This window comes from Pleurodeles waltl, chromosome 6 (genome assembly GCF_031143425.1).
Source record: "Pleurodeles waltl isolate 20211129_DDA chromosome 6, aPleWal1.hap1.20221129, whole genome shotgun sequence".
Taxonomy (NCBI): Eukaryota; Metazoa; Chordata; class Amphibia; order Caudata; family Salamandridae; genus Pleurodeles; species Pleurodeles waltl.
The window spans coordinates 81,440,027-81,458,424 of record NC_090445.1 but is presented as its reverse complement, the minus strand read 5'-3'; the positions used below and the strand labels follow the sequence as shown (position 1 = coordinate 81,458,424).

The 18,398-nt window shown below is 51.6% G+C and overlaps 6 non-coding genes across 6 annotated transcripts; all 6 read right to left on the bottom strand.

Moving 5' to 3' along the window:
• Nucleotides 1-2,685: 2,685 nt before the first annotated feature.
• TRNAK-CUU (transfer RNA lysine (anticodon CUU)) lies at nucleotides 2,686-2,758 on the bottom strand. Its single transcript has one exon. It is a non-coding gene; the product is annotated as a tRNA-Lys (tRNA).
• A 744-nt stretch (nucleotides 2,759-3,502) lies between these two features.
• Nucleotides 3,503-3,575, bottom strand: TRNAE-CUC (transfer RNA glutamic acid (anticodon CUC)). Its single transcript has one exon. It is a non-coding gene; the product is annotated as a tRNA-Glu (tRNA).
• A 4,004-nt stretch (nucleotides 3,576-7,579) lies between these two features.
• On the bottom strand, nucleotides 7,580-7,652 carry TRNAK-CUU (transfer RNA lysine (anticodon CUU)). The gene has a single exon. It is a non-coding gene; the product is annotated as a tRNA-Lys (tRNA).
• A 3,189-nt stretch (nucleotides 7,653-10,841) lies between these two features.
• Nucleotides 10,842-10,914, bottom strand: TRNAK-CUU (transfer RNA lysine (anticodon CUU)). The gene has a single exon. It is a non-coding gene; the product is annotated as a tRNA-Lys (tRNA).
• Nucleotides 10,915-12,471: 1,557 nt separating this feature from the next.
• Nucleotides 12,472-12,544, bottom strand: TRNAK-CUU (transfer RNA lysine (anticodon CUU)). The gene has a single exon. It is a non-coding gene; the product is annotated as a tRNA-Lys (tRNA).
• A 1,558-nt stretch (nucleotides 12,545-14,102) lies between these two features.
• Nucleotides 14,103-14,175, bottom strand: TRNAK-CUU (transfer RNA lysine (anticodon CUU)). The gene has a single exon. It is a non-coding gene; the product is annotated as a tRNA-Lys (tRNA).
• Nucleotides 14,176-18,398: the final 4,223 nt, after the last annotated feature.

Genomic DNA, 18,398 nt, shown 5'->3' with positions numbered 1-18,398 from the left:
AGCTCGCTGTAAGCACGGGCAGCTCAAGCTAGGAAAGGGCGCAGGAAAGGCTCGGCCTAGGACCGCTACCAGCGGCACCTCCCAGGGTGGGAAGTGCTGCGTTGTGTGGAGTCCTGTGGGAATCGTGAGGCAAACTGCAGGGTGTGTGTTTGTGTAGTTTTAAGCCTCAGCGAAATATCTGAAAAATGTGAGAGTTAATGTTAAACCCGAAAATGGAGAAGCCTTTAAAAAGCATCACCCCCAACGTGGGGCTCAAACCCAGGACCCTGAGATTAAGAGTCTCAAGCTCTACCGACTGAGCTAGCCAGGCTGCTGTGCCTATGTTGTTTCACGCATCCTCTGTGTGTTCTTTGTGAGGAAGTAGTGTGTGGTTATCCCAGGAGGCCCCTTTGTTTCATTTTCTCTACTGCTGACTCGACACAGGCACCTTTCTCTTTCTCCATCTCTCGCTCTACCCCAGTCTTATCTCCCCATCAGTCTCTCTGGAGCTCACTCTGGTACATACATGCATCTGTCCTCTCAACCTGTCTCTGGGCACATACTTAAATGTCCAGTAGAGAACAGTGTGAACTCTCCCTGTTTCGCGAGGTGGCAGTCAGCCTCCAGAGCTGTGTTAAGAAGGCTGCCGGAATGGCCGAGCGGTGTAAGGTGCCACGTTCAAAAGCAGTATGTTCCCCAGTACCATTATCAAATCCTGCTGCCGACATAAATTAGTTTTCATACCTACTTTAACTATAACACCAGAGGGGATTAGACCTTAAACTCCTCTTTTTGAAAGGATGGGGGGGACAGAACGGACCGGAGCGGACACCGAGCTCGCTGTAAGCAAGGGCGGCTCAGGCTAGGAAAGGGCGCAGGAAAGGCTCGGCCTAGGACCGCTCCCAGCAGCGCCTCCCAGGGCGGGAAGTGCTGCGTTGTGTGGAGTCCTGTGGGAATCGTGAGGCAAACTGCAGGATGTGTGTGTGTGTGTAGTTTTAAGCCTCAGCGAAATATATCTGAAAAAGGTGAGAGTTAATGTTAAACCCGAAAATGGAGAAGCCTTTAAAAAGTATCACGCCCAACGTGGGGCTCAAACCGACGACCCTGAGATTAAGAGTCTCATGCTCTACTGACTGAGCTAGCCAGCCTGCTGTGCCTATGTAATTTCACACACCCTCTGTGTGTTCTTTGTGAGGAAGTAGTGTGTGGTTATCCCAGGAGGCCCCTTTGTTTCATTTTCTCTGCTGCTGACTCGACACAGGCACCTTTCTCTTTCTCCATCTCTCGCTCTACTCCAGTCTTATGTCCCCATCAGTCTCTCTGGAGCTCACTCTGGTACATACATGCATCTGTCGTCTCAACCTGTCTCTGGGCACATACTTAAATGTCCAGTAGAGAACAGTGTGAACTCACCCTGTTTCGCGAGGTGGCAGTCAGCCTCCAGAGCCGTGCTCCGTAGGCTGCCGGAATGGCCGAGTGTTGTAATGCGCCACATTCAAGAGCAGTATTTTCTCCAGTACCATGATCAAATCCCGCTGCTGACATAAAGTAGTTTTCATACCTACTTTAATCATAACACCAGCGGGGATGAGACCTTAAACTACTCTTTTTTAAAGGATGGGGGGGGACAGGACGGACCGGAGCGGACTCCGAGCTCGCTGTAAGTACGGGCAGCTCAGGCTAGGAAAGGGCGCAGGAAAGGCTGGGCCTAGGACCGCTCCCAGCGGCGCCTCCCAGGGCGGGAAGTGCTGCGTTGTGTGGAGTCCTGTGGGAATTGTGAGGCAAACTGCAGGATGTGTGTGTGTGTAGTTTGAAGCCTCAGCGAAATATCTGAAAAAGGTGAGAGTTAATGTTAAACCCGAAAATGGAGAAGCCTTTAAAAAGCATTACGCCCAACATGGGGCCCGAACCCACAATCCTGAGAATAAGATTCTCATGCTCTACCGACTGAGCTAGCCAGATTACTGTGCCTATGTTATTTCACACACCCTCTGTGTGTTCTTTGTGAGGAATTAGTGTGTGGTTATCCCAGGAGGCCCCTTTGTTTCATTTTCTCTGCTGCTGACTTGACACAGGCACCTTTCTATTTCTCCATCTCTCGCTCTACCCCAGTCTTATGTCCCCGTCACTCTCTCTGCAGCTCACTCTGGTACATACATGCATCTGTCCTCTCAACCTGTCTCTGGGCACATACTTAAATGTCCAGTAGAGAACAGTGTGAACTCTCCCTGTTTCGCAAGGTGACAGTCAGCCTCCAGAACTGTGTTCCGTAGGCTGCCGGAATGGCCGAGCGATGTAAGGTGCCACATTCAAGAGCAGTATCTTCCCCAGTACCATGATCAAATCCCGCTGCTGACATAAAGTAGTTTTCATACCTACTTTAATCATAACACCAGCGGGGATTAGACCTTAAACTCCTCTTTTTGAAAGGATGGGGGGGACAGGACGGACCGGAGCGGACTCCGAGCTCGCTGTAAGCACGGGCGGCTCAGGCTAGGAAAGGGCGCAGGAAAGGCTCGGCCTAGGACCGCTCCCAGCGGCGCCTCCCAGGGTGGGAAGTGCTGCGTTGTGTGGAGTCCTGTGGGAATCGTGAGGCAAACTGCAGGATGTGTGTGTGTGTGTGTAGTTTTAAGCCTCAGCGAAATATCTGAAAAAGGTGAGAGTTAATGTTAAACCCCAAAATGGATAAGCCTTTAAAAAGCATCACGCCCAACGTGGGGCTCGAACCCACGACCCTGAGATTAAGAGTCTCATGCTCTACCGACTGAGCTAGCCGGGCTGGTGTGCCTATGTCATTTCACACATCCTCTGTGTGTTCTTTGTGAGGAAGTAGTGTGTGGTTATCCCAGGAGGCCCCTTTGTTTCATTTTCTCTGCTGCTGACTCGACACAGGCACCTTTCTCTTTCTCCATCTCTCGCTCTACCCCAGTCTTATGTCCCCATCAGTCTCTCTGGAGCTCACTCTGGTACATACATGCATCTGTCCTCTCAACCTGTCTCTGGGCACATACTTAAATGTCCAGTAGAGAACAGTGTGAACTCTCCCTGTTTAGCGAGGTGGCAGTCAGCCTCCAGAGCCGTGTTCCGGAGGCTGCCGGAATGGCCGTGCGGTGTAAGGTGCCATATTCAAGAGCACTATCTTCCCCAGTCCCGTGATCAAATCCTGCTGCCGACATAAAGTAGTTTTCATATCTACTTTAATCATAACACCAGCGGGGATGAGACCTTAAACTCCTCTTTTTGAAAGGATGAGGGGGGGACAGGACGGACCGGAGCGGACTCCGAGCTCGCTGTAAGCACGGGCTGCTCAGGCTAGGAAAGGGCGCAGGAAAGGCTCAGCCTAGGACCGCTCCCAGCGGCGCCTCCCAGGGCGGGAAGTGCTGCGTTGTGTGGAGTCCTGTGGGAATCGTGAGGCAAACTGCAGGATGTGTGTGTGTGTGTAGTTTTAAGCCTCAGTGAAATATCTGAAAAAGGTGAGAGTTAATGTTAAACCCGAAAATGGATAAGCCTTTAAAAAGAATCACGCCCAACATGGGGCTCAAACCCACAACCCTGAGATTGAGAGTCTTATGCTCTACCGACTGAGCTAGCCAGGATGCTGTGCCTGGGTTGTTTCACACACCCTCTGTGTGTTCTCTGTGAGGAAGTAGTGTGTGGTTATCCCAGGAGGCCCCTTTGTTTCATTTTCTCTGCTGCTGACTCGACACAGGCACCTTTCTCTTTCTCCATCTCTCGCTCTACCCCAGTCTTATGTCCCCATCAGTCTCTCTGGAGCTCACTCTGGTACATACATGCATCTGTCCTCTCAACCTGTCTCTGGGCACATACTTAAATGTCCAGTAGAGAACAGTGTGAACTCTCCCTGTTTAGCGAGGTGGCAGTCAGCCTCCAGAGCCGTGTTCCGGAGGCTGCCGGAATGGCCGTGCGGTGTAAGGTGCCATATTCAAGAGCACTATCTTCCCCAGTCCCGTGATCAAATCCTGCTGCCGACATAAAGTAGTTTTCATATCTACTTTAATCATAACACCAGCGGGGATGAGACCTTAAACTCCTCTTTTTGAAAGGATGAGGGGGGGACAGGACGGACCGGAGCGGACTCCGAGCTCGCTGTAAGCACGGGCGGCTCAGGCTAGGAAAGGGCGCAGGAAAGGCTCAGCCTAGGACCGCTCCCAGCGGCGCCTCCCAGGGCGGGAAGTGCTGCGTTGTGTGGAGTCCTGTGGGAATCGTGAGGCAAACTGCAGGATGTGTGTGTGTGTAGTTTTAAGCCTCAGCGAAATATCTGAAAAAGGTGAGAGTTAATGTTAATCCTGAAAATGGAGAAGCCTTTAAAAAGCATCACGCCTAACGTGGGGCTCGAACCCACAACCCTGAGATTAAGAGTCTCATGCTCTTCCGACTGAGCTAGCCGGGTTGCTTTGCCTATGTCATTTCACACACACTCTGTGTGTTCTTTGTGAGGAAGTAGTGTGTGGTTATCCCAGGAGGCCCCTTTGTTTCATTTTCTCTGCTGCTGACTCGACACAGGCACCTTTCTCTTTCTCCATCTCTCGCTCTACCCCAGTCATATGGCCCCATCAGTCTCTCTGGAGCTCACTCTGGTACATACATTCATCTGTCCTCTCAACCTGTCTCTGGGCACATACTTAAATGTCCAGTAGAGAACAGTGTGAACTCTCCCTGTTTCGCGAGGTGGCAGTCAGCCTCCAGAGCCGTGTTCCGGAGGCTGCCGGAATTTCCGAGCAGTGTAAGGTACCACATTCAAGAGCAGTATCTTCCCCAATCCCGTAATCAATTCCCGCTGCCGACATAAAGTAGTTTTCATACCTACTTTAATCATAACACCAGCGGGGATTAGACCTTAAACTCCTCTTTTTGAAAGGATGGGGGGGGACAGGACCGACCGGAGCGGACTCCGAGCTCGCTGTAAGCACGGGCGGCTCAGGCTAGGAAAGGGCGCAGGAAAGGCTCGGCCTAGGACCGCTCCCAGCGGCGCCTCCCAGGGTGGGAAGTGCTGCGTTGTGTGGAGTCCTGTGGGAATCGTGAGGCAAACTGCAGGATGTGTGTGTGTGTGTGTAGTTTTAAGCCTCAGCGAAATATCTGAAAAAGGTGAGAGTTAATGTTAAACCCCAAAATGGATAAGCCTTTAAAAAGCATCACGCCCAACGTGGGGCTCGAACCCACGACCCTGAGATTAAGAGTCTCATGCTCTACCGACTGAGCTAGCTTGGCTGGTGTGCCTATGTCATTTCACACATCCTCTGTGTGTTCTTTGTGAGGAAGTAGTGTGTGGTTATCCCAGGAGGCCCCTTTGTTTCATTTTCTCTGCTGCTGACTCGACACAGGCACCTTTCTCTTTCTCCATCTCTCGCTCTACCCCAGTCTTATGTCCCCATCAGTCTCTCTGGAGCTCACTCTGGTACATACATGCATCTGTCCTCTCAACCTGTCTCTGGGCACATACTTAAATGTCCAGTAGAGAACAGTGTGAACTCTCCCTGTTTCGCGAGGTGGCAGTCAGCCTCCAGAGCCGTGTTCCGCTGGCTGCCGGAATGGCCGAGCGGTGTAAGGTGCCACATTCTAGAGCATTATCGTCCCCAGTCCCGTGATCTAATCCTACTGCTGACATAAAGTAGTTTTCATACCTACTTTAGTCATAACACCAGCGGGGATGAGACCTTAAACTCCTCTTTTTGAAAGGATGTGGGGAGACAGGACGGACCGGAGCGGACTCCGAGCTCGCTGTAAGCACGGGCAGCTCAAGCTAGGAAAGGGCGCAGGAAAGGCTCAGCCTAGGACCGCAACCAGCGGCACCTCCCAGGGTGGGAAGTGCTGCGTTGTGTGGAGTCCTGTGGGAATCGTGAGGCAAACTGCAGGGTGTGTGTGTGTGTAGTTTTAAGCCTCAGCGAAATATCTGAAAAAGGTGAGAGTTAATGTTAAACCCGAAAATGGAGAAGCCTTTAAAAAGCATCACCCCCAACGTGGGGCTCGAACCCAGGACCCTGAGATTAAGACTCTCAAGCTCTACCGACTGAGCTAGCCGGGCTGCTGTGCCTATGTCATTTCACGCATCCTCTGTGTGTTCTTTGTGAGGAAGTAGTGTGTGGTTATCCCAGGAGGCCCCTTTGTTTCATTTTCTCTGCTGCTGACTCGACACAGGCACCTTTCTCTTTCTCCATCTCTCGCTCTACCCCAGTCTTATGTCCCCATCAGTCTCTCTGGAGCTCACTCTGGTACATACATGCATCTGTCCTCTCAACCTGTCTCTGGGCACATACTTGAATGTCTAGTAGAGAACAGTGTGAACTCTCCCTGTTTCGCGAGGTGGCAGTCAGCCTCCAGAGCTGTGTTCGGGAGGCTGCCGGAATTTCCGAGCGGTGTAAGGCTCCACATTCTAGAGCAGTATCTTCCCCAGTCCCGTGATCAATTCCCGCTGCCGACATAAAGTAGTTTTCATACCTACTTTAATCATAACACCAGTGGGGATGAGACCTTAAACTCCTCTTTTTGAAAGGATGTGGGGAGACAGGACGGACCGGAGCGGACTCCGAGCTCGCTGTAAGCACGGGCAGCTCAAGCTAGGAAAGGGCGCAGGAAAGGCTCGGCCTAGGACCGCTACCAGCGGCACCTCCCAGGGTGGGAAGTGCTGCGTTGTGTGGAGTCCTGTGGGAATCGTGAGGCAAACTGCAGGGTGTGTGTTTGTGTAGTTTTAAGCCTCAGCGAAATATCTGAAAAATGTGAGAGTTAATGTTAAACCCGAAAATGGAGAAGCCTTTAAAAAGCATCACCCCCAACGTGGGGCTCGAACCCAGGACCCTGAGATTAAGAGTCTCAAGCTCTACCGACTGAGCTAGCCGGGGTGCTGTACCTATGGCATTTCACGCATCCTCTGTGTGTTCTTTGTGAGGAAGTAGTGTGTGGTTATCCCAGGAGGCCCCTTTGTTTCATTTTCTCTACTGCTGACTCGACACAGGCACCTTTCTCTTTCTCCATCTCTCGCTCTACCCCAGTCTTATGTCCCCATCAGTCTCTCTGGAGCTCACTCTGGTACATACATGCATCTGTCCTCTCAAACTGTCTCTGGGCACATACTTAAATGTCCAGTAGAGAACAGTGTGAACTCTCCCTGTTTCGCGAGGTGGCAGTCAGCCTCCAGAGCCATGTTCCGCTGGCTGCCGGAATTGGCGAGCGGTGCAAGGTGCCACATTCTAGAGCAGTATCGTCCCCAGTCCCGTGATCAAATCCCACTGCTGACATAAAGTAGTTTTCATACCTACTTTAATCATAACACCAGCGGGGATGAGACCTTAAACTCCTCTTTTTGAAAGGATGGGGGGGGACAGGACGGACCGGAGCAGACTCCGAGCTCGCTGTAAGCACGGGCGGCTCAGGCTAGGAGAGGGCGCAGGAAAGGCTGGGCCTAGGACCGCTCCCAGCGGCGCCTCCCAGGGATGGAAGTGCTGCGTTGTGTGGAGTCCTGTGGGAATCGTGAGGCAAACGGCAGGATGTGTGTGTGTGTGTCGTTTTAAGCCTCAGCGAAATATCTGAAAAAGGTGAGAGATAATGTTAAACCCGAAAATGGAGAGGCCTTTAAAAAGCATCACGCCCAACGTGGGGCTCGAACCCACGACCCTGAGATTAAGAGTCTCATGCTCTACCGACTGAGCTAGCCAGGCTGCTGTGCCTATGGTGTTTCGCACAACCTCTGTGTGTTCTTTGTGAGGAAGTAGTGTGTGGTTATCCCAGGAGGCCCCTTTGTTTCATTTTCTCTGCTGCTGACTCGACACAGGCACCTTTCTCTTTCTCCATCTCTCGCTCTACCCCAGTCTTATGTCCCCATCAGTCTCTCTGGAGCTCACTCTGGTACATACATGCATCTGTCCTCTCAACCTGTCTCTGGGCACATACTTGAATGTCTAGTAGAGAACAGTGTGAACTCTCCCTGTTTCGCGAGGTGGCAGTCAGCCTCCAGAGCTGTGTTCGGGAGGCTGCCGGAATTTCCGAGCGGTGTAAGGCTCCACATTCTAGAGCAGTATCTTCCCCAGTCCCGTGATCAATTCCCGCTGCCGACATAAAGTAGTTTTCATACCTACTTTAATCATAACACCAGCGGGGATGAGACCTTAAACTCCTCTTTTTGAAAGGATGTGGGGAGACAGGACGGACCGGAGCGGACTCCGAGCTCGCTGTAAGCACGGGCAGCTCAAGCTAGGAAAGGGCGCAGGAAAGGCTCGGCCTAGGACCGCTACCAGCGGCACCTCCCAGGGTGGGAAGTGCTGCGTTGTGTGGAGTCCTGTGGGAATCGTGAGGCAAACTGCAGGGTGTGTGTTTGTGTAGTTTTAAGCCTCAGCGAAATATCTGAAAAATGTGAGAGTTAATGTTAAACCCGAAAATGGAGAAGCCTTTAAAAAGCATCACCCCCAACGTGGGGCTCAAACCCAGGACCCTGAGATTAAGAGTCTCAAGCTCTACCGACTGAGCTAGCCAGGCTGCTGTGCCTATGTTGTTTCACGCATCCTCTGTGTGTTCTTTGTGAGGAAGTAGTGTGTGGTTATCCCAGGAGGCCCCTTTGTTTCATTTTCTCTACTGCTGACTCGACACAGGCACCTTTCTCTTTCTCCATCTCTCGCTCTACCCCAGTCTTATCTCCCCATCAGTCTCTCTGGAGCTCACTCTGGTACATACATGCATCTGTCCTCTCAACCTGTCTCTGGGCACATACTTAAATGTCCAGTAGAGAACAGTGTGAACTCTCCCTGTTTCGCGAGGTGGCAGTCAGCCTCCAGAGCTGTGTTAAGAAGGCTGCCGGAATGGCCGAGCGGTGTAAGGTGCCACGTTCAAAAGCAGTATGTTCCCCAGTACCATTATCAAATCCTGCTGCCGACATAAATTAGTTTTCATACCTACTTTAACTATAACACCAGAGGGGATTAGACCTTAAACTCCTCTTTTTGAAAGGATGGGGGGGACAGAACGGACCGGAGCGGACACCGAGCTCGCTGTAAGCAAGGGCGGCTCAGGCTAGGAAAGGGCGCAGGAAAGGCTCGGCCTAGGACCGCTCCCAGCAGCGCCTCCCAGGGCGGGAAGTGCTGCGTTGTGTGGAGTCCTGTGGGAATCGTGAGGCAAACTGCAGGATGTGTGTGTGTGTGTAGTTTTAAGCCTCAGCGAAATATATCTGAAAAAGGTGAGAGTTAATGTTAAACCCGAAAATGGAGAAGCCTTTAAAAAGTATCACGCCCAACGTGGGGCTCAAACCCACGACCCTGAGATTAAGAGTCTCATGCTCTACTGACTGAGCTAGCCAGCCTGCTGTGCCTATGTAATTTCACACACCCTCTGTGTGTTCTTTGTGAGGAAGTAGTGTGTGGTTATCCCAGGAGGCCCCTTTGTTTCATTTTCTCTGCTGCTGACTCGACACAGGCACCTTTCTCTTTCTCCATCTCTCGCTCTACTCCAGTCTTATGTCCCCATCAGTCTCTCTGGAGCTCACTCTGGTACATACATGCATCTGTCGTCTCAACCTGTCTCTGGGCACATACTTAAATGTCCAGTAGAGAACAGTGTGAACTCACCCTGTTTCGCGAGGTGGCAGTCAGCCTCCAGAGCCGTGCTCCGTAGGCTGCCGGAATGGCCGAGCGGTGTAATGCGCCACATTCAAGAGCAGTATTTTCTCCAGTACCATGATCAAATCCCGCTGCTGACATAAAGTAGTTTTCATACCTACTTTAATCATAACACCAGCGGGGATGAGACCTTAAACTACTCTTTTTTAAAGGATGGGGGGGGACAGGACGGACCGGAGCGGACTCCGAGCTCGCTGTAAGTACGGGCAGCTCAGGCTAGGAAAGGGCGCAGGAAAGGCTGGGCCTAGGACCGCTCCCAGCGGCGCCTCCCAGGGCGGGAAGTGCTGCGTTGTGTGGAGTCCTGTGGGAATTGTGAGGCAAACTGCAGGATGTGTGTGTGTGTAGTTTGAAGCCTCAGCGAAATATCTGAAAAAGGTGAGAGTTAATGTTAAACCCGAAAATGGAGAAGCCTTTAAAAAGCATTACGCCCAACATGGGGCCCGAACCCACAATCCTGAGAATAAGATTCTCATGCTCTACCGACTGAGCTAGCCAGATTACTGTGCCTATGTTATTTCACACACCCTCTGTGTGTTCTTTGTGAGGAATTAGTGTGTGGTTATCCCAGGAGGCCCCTTTGTTTCATTTTCTCTGCTGCTGACTTGACACAGGCACCTTTCTATTTCTCCATCTCTCGCTCTACCCCAGTCTTATGTCCCCGTCACTCTCTCTGCAGCTCACTCTGGTACATACATGCATCTGTCCTCTCAACCTGTCTCTGGGCACATACTTAAATGTCCAGTAGAGAACAGTGTGAACTCTCCCTGTTTCGCAAGGTGACAGTCAGCCTCCAGAACTGTGTTCCGTAGGCTGCCGGAATGGCCGAGCGATGTAAGGTGCCACATTCAAGAGCAGTATCTTCCCCAGTACCATGATCAAATCCCGCTGCTGACATAAAGTAGTTTTCATACCTACTTTAATCATAACACCAGCGGGGATTAGACCTTAAACTCCTCTTTTTGAAAGGATGGGGGGGACAGGACGGACCGGAGCGGACTCCGAGCTCGCTGTAAGCACGGGCGGCTCAGGCTAGGAAAGGGCGCAGGAAAGGCTCGGCCTAGGACCGCTCCCAGCGGTGCCTCCCAGGGTGGGAAGTGCTGCGTTGTGTGGAGTCCTGTGGGAATCGTGAGGCAAACTGCAGGATGTGTGTGTGTGTGTGTAGTTTTAAGCCTCAGCGAAATATCTGAAAAAGGTGAGAGTTAATGTTAAACCCCAAAATGGATAAGCCTTTAAAAAGCATCACGCCCAACGTGGGGCTCGAACCCACGACCCTGAGATTAAGAGTCTCATGCTCTACCGACTGAGCTAGCCGGGCTGGTGTGCCTATGTTATTTCACACATCCTCTGTGTGTTTTTTGTGAGGAAGTAGTGTGTGGTTATCCCAGGAGGCCCCTTTGTTTCATTTTCTCTGCTGCTGACTCGACACAGGCACCTTTCTCTTTCTCCATCTCTCGCTCTACCCCAGTCTTATGTCCCCATCAGTCTCTCTGGAGCTCACTCTGGTACATACATGCATCTGTCCTCTCAACCTGTCTCTGGGCACATACTTAAATGTCCAGTAGAGAACAGTGTGAACTCTCCCTGTTTTGCGAGGTGGTAGTCAGCCTCCAGAGCCGTGTTCCGCTGGCTGCCGGAATGGCCGAGCGGTGTAAGGTGCCTCATTCTAGAGCATTATCGTCCCCAGTCCCGTGATCAAATCCTACTGCTGACATAAAGTAGTTTTCATACCTACTTTAGTCATAACACCAGCGGGGATGAGACCTTAAACTCCTCTTTTTGAAAGGATGTGGGGAGACAGGACGGACCGGAGCGGACTCCGAGCTCGCTGTAAGCACGGGCAGCTCAAGCTAGGAAAGGGCGCAGGAAAGGCTCAGCCTAGGACCGCAACCAGCGGCACCTCCCAGGGTGGGAAGTGCTGCGTTGTGTGGAGTCCTGTGGGAATCGTGAGGCAAACTGCAGGGTGTGTGTGTGTGTAGTTTTAAGCCTCAGCGAAATATCTGAAAAAGGTGAGAGTTAATGTTAAACCCGAAAATGGAAAAGCCTTTAAAAAGCATCACCCCCAACGTGGGGCTCGAACCCAGGACCCTGAGATTAAGACTCTCAAGCTCTACCGACTGAGATAGCCAGGCTGCTGTGCCTATGTCATTTCACGCATCCTCTGTGTGTTCTTTGTGAGGAAGTAGTGTGTGGTTATCCCAGGAGGCCCCTTTGTTTCATTTTCTCTACTGCTGACTCGACACAGGCACCTTTCTCTTTCTCCATCTCTCGCTCTACCCCAGTCTTATATCCCCATCAGTCTCTCTGGAGCTCACTCTGGTACATACATGCATCTGTCCTCTCAAACTGTCTCTGGGCACATACTTAAATGTCCAGTAGAGAACAGTGTGAACTCTCCCTGTTTCGCGAGGTGGCAGTCAGCCTCCAGAGCCATGTTCCGCTGGCTGCCGGAATTGGCGAGCGGTGCAAGGTGCCACATTCTAGAGCAGTATCGTCCCCAGTCCCGTGATCAAATCCCACTGCTGACATAAAGTAGTTTTCATACCTACTTTAATCATAACACCAGCGGGGATGAGACCTTAAACTCCTCTTTTTGAAAGGATGGGGGGGGACAGGACGGACCGGAGCAGACTCCGAGCTCGCTGTAAGCACGGGCGGCTCAGGCTAGGAGAGGGCGCAGGAAAGGCTGGGCCTAGGACCGCTCCCAGCGGCGCCTCCCAGGGATGGAAGTGCTGCGTTGTGTGGAGTCCTGTGGGAATCGTGAGGCAAACGGCAGGATGTGTGTGTATGTGTCGTTTTAAGCCTCAGCGAAATATCTGAAAAAGGTGAGAGTTAATGTTAAACCCGAAAATGGAGAAGCCTTTAAAAAGCATCACGCCCAACGTGGGGCTCGAACCCACGACCCTGAGATTAAGAGTCTCATGCTCTACCAACTGAGCTAGCCGGGCTGCTGTGCCTATGGTGTTTCGCACAACCTCTGTGTGTTCTTTGTGAGGAAGTAGTGTGTGGTTATCCCAGGAGGCCCCTTTGTTTCATTTTCTCTGCTGCTGACTCGACACAGGCACCTTTCTCTTTCTCCATCTCTCGCTCTACCCCAGTCTTATGTCCCCATCAGTCTCTCTGGAGCTCACTCTGGTACATACATGCATCTGTCCTCTCAACCTGTCTCTGGGCACATACTTGAATGTCTAGTAGAGAACAGTGTGAACTCTCCCTGTTTCGCGAGGTGGCAGTCAGCCTCCAGAGCTGTGTTCGGGAGGCTGCAGGAATTTCCGAGCGGTGTAATGCTCCACATTCTAGAGCAGTATCTTCCCCAGTCCCGTGATCAATTCCCGCTGCCGACATAAAGTAGTTTTCATACCTACTTTAATCATAACACCAGCGGGGATGAGACCTTAAACTCCTCTTTTTGAAAGGATGTGGGGAGACAGGACGGAGCGGAGCGGACTCCGAGCTCGCTGTAAGCACGGGCAGCTCAAGCTAGGAAAGGGCGCAGGAAAGGCTCGGCCTAGGACCGCTACCAGCGGCACCTCCCAGGGTGGGAAGTGCTGCGTTGTGTGGAGTCCTGTGGGAATCGTGAGGCAAACTGCAGGGTGTGTGTTTGTGTAGTTTTAAGCCTCAGCGAAATATCTGAAAAATGTGAGAGTTAATGTTAAACCCGAAAATGGAGAAGCCTTTAAAAGGCATCACCCCCAAAGTGGGGCTCGAACCCAGGACCCTGAGATTAAGAGTCTCAAGCTCTACCGACTGAGCTAGCCAGGCTGCTGTGCCTATGTCATTTCACGCATCCTCTGTGTGTTCTTTGTGAGGAAGTAGTGTGTGGTTATCCCAGGAGGCCCCTTTGTTTCATTTTCTCTACTGCTGACTCGACACAGGCACCTTTCTCTTTCTCCATCTCTCGCTCTACCCCAGTCTTATCTCCCCATCAGTCTCTCTGGAGCTCACTCTGGTACATACATGCATCTGTCCTCTCAACCTGTCTCTGGGCACATACTTAAATGTCCAGTAGAGAACAGTGTGAACTCTCCCTGTTTCGCGAGGTGGCAGTCAGCCTCCAGAGCTGTGTTAAGAAGGCTGCCGGAATGGCCGAGCGGTGTAAGGTGCCACATTCAAGAGCAGTATGTTCCCCAGTACCATTATCAAATCCTGCTGCCGACATAAATTAGTTTTCATACCTACTTTAACTATAACACCAGTGGGGATTAGACCTTAAACTCCTCTTTTTGAAAGGATGGGGGGGACAGGACGGACCGGAGCGGACACCGAGCTCGCTGTAAGCAAGGGCGGCTCAGGCTAGGAAAGGGCGCAGGAAAGGCTCGGCCTAGGACCGCTCCCAGCGGCGCCTCCCAGGGCGGGAAGTGCTGCGTTGTGTGGAGTCCTGTGGGAATCGTGAGGCAAACTGCAGGATGTGTGTGTGTGTGTAGTTTTAAGCCTCAGCGAAATATATCTGAAAAAGGTGAGAGTTAATGTTAAACCCGAAAATGGAGAAGCCTTTAAAAAGTATCACGCCCAACGTGGGGCTCGAACCCACGACCCTGAGATTAAGAGTCTCATGCTCTACCGACTGAGCTAGCCAGGCTGCTGTGCCTATGTAATTTCACACACCCTCTGTGTGTTCTTTGTGAGGAAGTAGTGTGTGGTTATCCCAGGAGGCCCCTTTGTTTCATTTTCTCTGCTGCTGACTCGACACAGGCACCTTTCTCTTTCTCCATCTCTCGCTCTACTCCAGTCTTATGTCCCCATCAGTCTCTCTGGAGCTCACTCTGGTACATACATGCATCTGTCGTCTCAACCTGTCTCTGGGCACATACTTAAATGTCCAGTAGAGAACAGTGTGAACTCACCCTGTTTCGCGAGGTGGCAGTCAGCCTCCAGAGCCGTGCTCCGTAGGCTGCCGGAATGGCCGAGCGGTGTAATGCGCCACATTCAAGAGCAGTATTTTCCCCAGTACAATGATCAAATCCCGCTGCTGACATAAAGTAGTTTTCATACCTACTTTAATCATAACACCAGCGGGGATGAGACCTTAAACTACTCTTTTTTAAAGGATGGGGGGGGACAGGACGGACCGGAGCGGACTCCGAGCTCGCTGTAAGTACGGGCAGCTCAGGCTAGGAAAGGGCGCAGGAAAGGCTGGGCCTAGGACCGCTCCCAGCGGCGCCTCCCAGGGCGGGAAGTGCTGCGTTGTGTGGAGTCCTGTGGGAATTGTGAGGCAAACTGCAGGATGTGTGTGTGTGTAGTTTGAAGCCTCAGCGAAATATCTGAAAAAGGTGAGAGTTAATGTTAAACCCGAAAATGGAGAAGCCTTTAAAAAGCATTACGCCCAACATGGGGCCCGAACCCACAATCCTGAGAATAAGATTCTCATGCTCTACCGACTGAGCTAGCCAGGTTACTGTGCCTATGTTATTTCACACACCCTCTGTGTGTTCTTTGTGAGGAATTAGTGTGTGGTTATCCCAGGAGGCCCCTTTGTTTCATTTTCTCTGCTGCTGACTTGACACAGGCACCTTTCTCTTTCTCCATCTCTCGCTCTACCCCAGTCTTATGTCCCCGTCACTCTCTCTGCAGCTCACTCTGGTACATACATGCATCTGTCCTCTCAACCTGTCTCTGGGCACATACTTAAATGTCCAGTAGAGAACAGTGTGAACTCTCCCTGTTTCGCGAGGTGACAGTCAGCCTCCAGAACTGTGTTCCGTAGGCTGCCGGAATGGCCGAGCGGTGTAAGGTGCCACATTCAAGAGCAGTATCTTCCCCAGTACCATGATCAAATCCCGCTGCTGACATAAAGTAGTTTTCATACCTACTTTAATCATAACACCAGCAGGGATTAGACCTTAAACTCCTCTTTTTGAAAGGATGGGGGGGACAGGACGGACCGGAGCGGACTCCGAGCTCGCTGTAAGCACGGGCGGCTCAGGCTAGGAAAGGGCGCAGGAAAGGCTCGGCCTAGGACCGCTCCCAGCTGCGCCTCCCAGGGCGGGAAGTGCTGCGTTGTGTGGAGTCCTGTGGGAATCGTGAGGCAAACTGCAGGATGTGTGTGTGTGTGTGTGTAGTTTTAAGCCTCAGCGAAATATATCTGAAAAAGGTGAGAGTTAATGTTAAACCCGAAAATGGAGAAGCCTTTAAAAAGCATCACGCCCAACGAGGAGCTTGAACCCACGACCCTGAGATTAAGAGTCTCATGCTCTACCGACTGAGCTTGCCGGGCTGCTGTGCCTATGTCATTTCACACACCCTCTGTGTGTTCTTTGTGAGGAAGTAGTGTGTGGTTATCCCAGGAGGCCCCTTGGTTTCATTTTCTCTGCTGCTGACTCAATACAGGCACCTTTCTCTTTCTCCATCTCTCTCTCTACTCCAGTCTTATGTCCCCATCAGTCTCTCTGGAGCTCACTCTGGTACATACATGCATCTGTCGTTTCAACCTGTCTCTGGGCACATACTTAAATGTCCAGTAGAGAACAGTGTGAACTCTCCCTGTTTTGCGAGGTGGCAGTCAGCCTCCAGAGCCGTGTTCCGGAGGCTGCCCGAATGGCCGAGCGGTGTAAGGTGCCACGTTCTAGAGCAGTATCTTCCCCAGTACCATGATCAAATCCTGCTGCCGACATAAATTAGTTTTCATACCTACTTTAATTATAACACCAGCGGGGATTAGACCTTAAACTCCTCTTTTTGAAAGGATGGGGGGGACAGAACAGACCGGAGCGGACACCGAGCTCGCTGTAAGCACGGGCGGCTCAGGCTAGGAAAGGGCGCAGGAAAGGCTCGGCCTAGGACCGCTCCCAGCGGCGCCTCCCAGGACGGGAAGTGCTGCGTTGTGTGGAGTCCTGTGGGAATCGTGAAGCAAACTGCAGGATGTGTGTGTGTGTGTAGTTTTAAGCCTCAGCGAAATATCTGAAAAACGTGAGAGTTAATGTTAAACCCGAAAATGGAGAAGCCTTTAAAAAGTATCACGCCCAACGTGGGGCTCGAACCCACAACCCTGAAATTAAGAGTCTCATGCTCTACCAACTGAGCTAGCCGGGCTGCTGTGCCTAGGTCATTTCACACACCCTCTGTGTGTTCTTTGTGAGGAAGTAGTGTGTGGTTATCCCAGGAAGCCCCTTTGTTTCATTTTCTCTGCTGCTGACTCGACACAGGCACCTTTCTCTTTCTCCATCTCTCGCTCTACTCCAGTCTTATGTCCCCATCAGTCTCTCTGGAGCTCACTCTGGTACATACATGCATCTGTCGTCTCAACCTGTCTCTGGGCACATACTTAAATGTCCAGTAGAGAACAGTGTGAACTCTCCCTGTTTCGCGAGGTGGCAGTCAGCCTCCAGAGCCGTATTCCGTAGGCTGCCGGAATGGCCGCGTGGTGTAAGGCGCCACATTCAAGAGCAGTATCTTCCCCAGTACCATGATCAAATCCTGCTGCTGACATAAAGTAGTTTTCATACCTACTTTAATCATAACACCAGAGGGGATGGGACCTTAAACTCCTCTTTTTTAAAGGATGGGGGGGGGACAGGACGGACCGGATCGGACTCCGAGCTCGCTGTAAGTACGGGCGGCTCAGGCTAGGAAAGGGCGCAGGAAAGGCTCGGCCTAGGACAGCTCCCAGCGGCGCCTCCCAGGGCAGGAAGTGCTGCGTTGTGTGGAGTCCTGTGGGAATTGTGAGGCAAACTGCAGGATGTGTGTGTGTTTAGTTTTAAGCCTCAGCGAAATATCTGAAAAGGAGAGAGTTAATGTTAAACCCGAAAATGGAGAAGCCTTTAAAAAGCATCACGCCCAACATGGGGCTCAAACCCACGACTCTGAGATTAAGAGTCTCATGCTCTACCAACTGAGCTAGCCGGGCTGCTGTGCCTATGTCATTTCACACACCCTCTGTGTGTTCTTTGTGAGGATTAGTGTGTGGTTATCCCAGGAGGCCCCTTTGTTTCATTTTCTCTGCTGCTGACTCGACACAGGCACCTTTCTCTTTCTCCATCTCTCGCTCTACCCCAGTCTTATGTCCCCGTCAGTCTCTCTGGAGCTTACTCTGGTACATACATGCATCTGTCCTCTCAACCTGTCTCTGGGCACATACTTAAATGTCCAGTAGAGAACAGTGTGAACTCTCCCTGTTTCGTGAGGAGGCAGTCAGCCTCCAGAGCCGTGTTCCGTAGGCTGCTGGAATGGCCGAGCGGTGTAAGGCGCCACGTTCAAGAGCAGTATCTTCCCCAGTACCGTGATCAAATCCCGCTGTTGACATAAAGTAGTTTTCATACATACTTTAATCATAACACCAGCGGGGATTAGACCTTAAACTCCTCTTTTTGAAAGGATGGGGGGGACAGGACGGACCGGAGCGGACTCCGAGCTCGCTGTAAGCACGGGCGGCTCAGGCTAGGAAAGGACGCAGGAAAGGCTCAGCCTAGGACCGCTCCCAGCGGCGCCTCCCAGGGCAGGAAGTGCTGCGTTGTGTGGAGTCCTGTGGGAATCGTGAGGCAAACTGCAGGATGTGTGTGTGTGTAGTTTTAAGCCTCAGCGAAATATATCTAAAAAAGGTGAGAGTTAATGTTAAACCCGAAAATGGAGAAGCCTTTAAAAAGCATCACGCCCAACGTGGGGCTCAAACCCACAACCCTGAGATTAAGAGTCTCATGCTCTACCGACTGAGCTAGCCGGGCTGCTGTGCCTATGTCATTTCACACACCCTCTGTGTGTTCTTTGTGAGGAAGTAGTGTGTGGTAATCCCAGGAGGCCCCTAGGTTTCATTTTCTCTGCTGCTGACTCGATACAGGCACCTTTCTCTTTCTCCATCTCTCGCTCTAC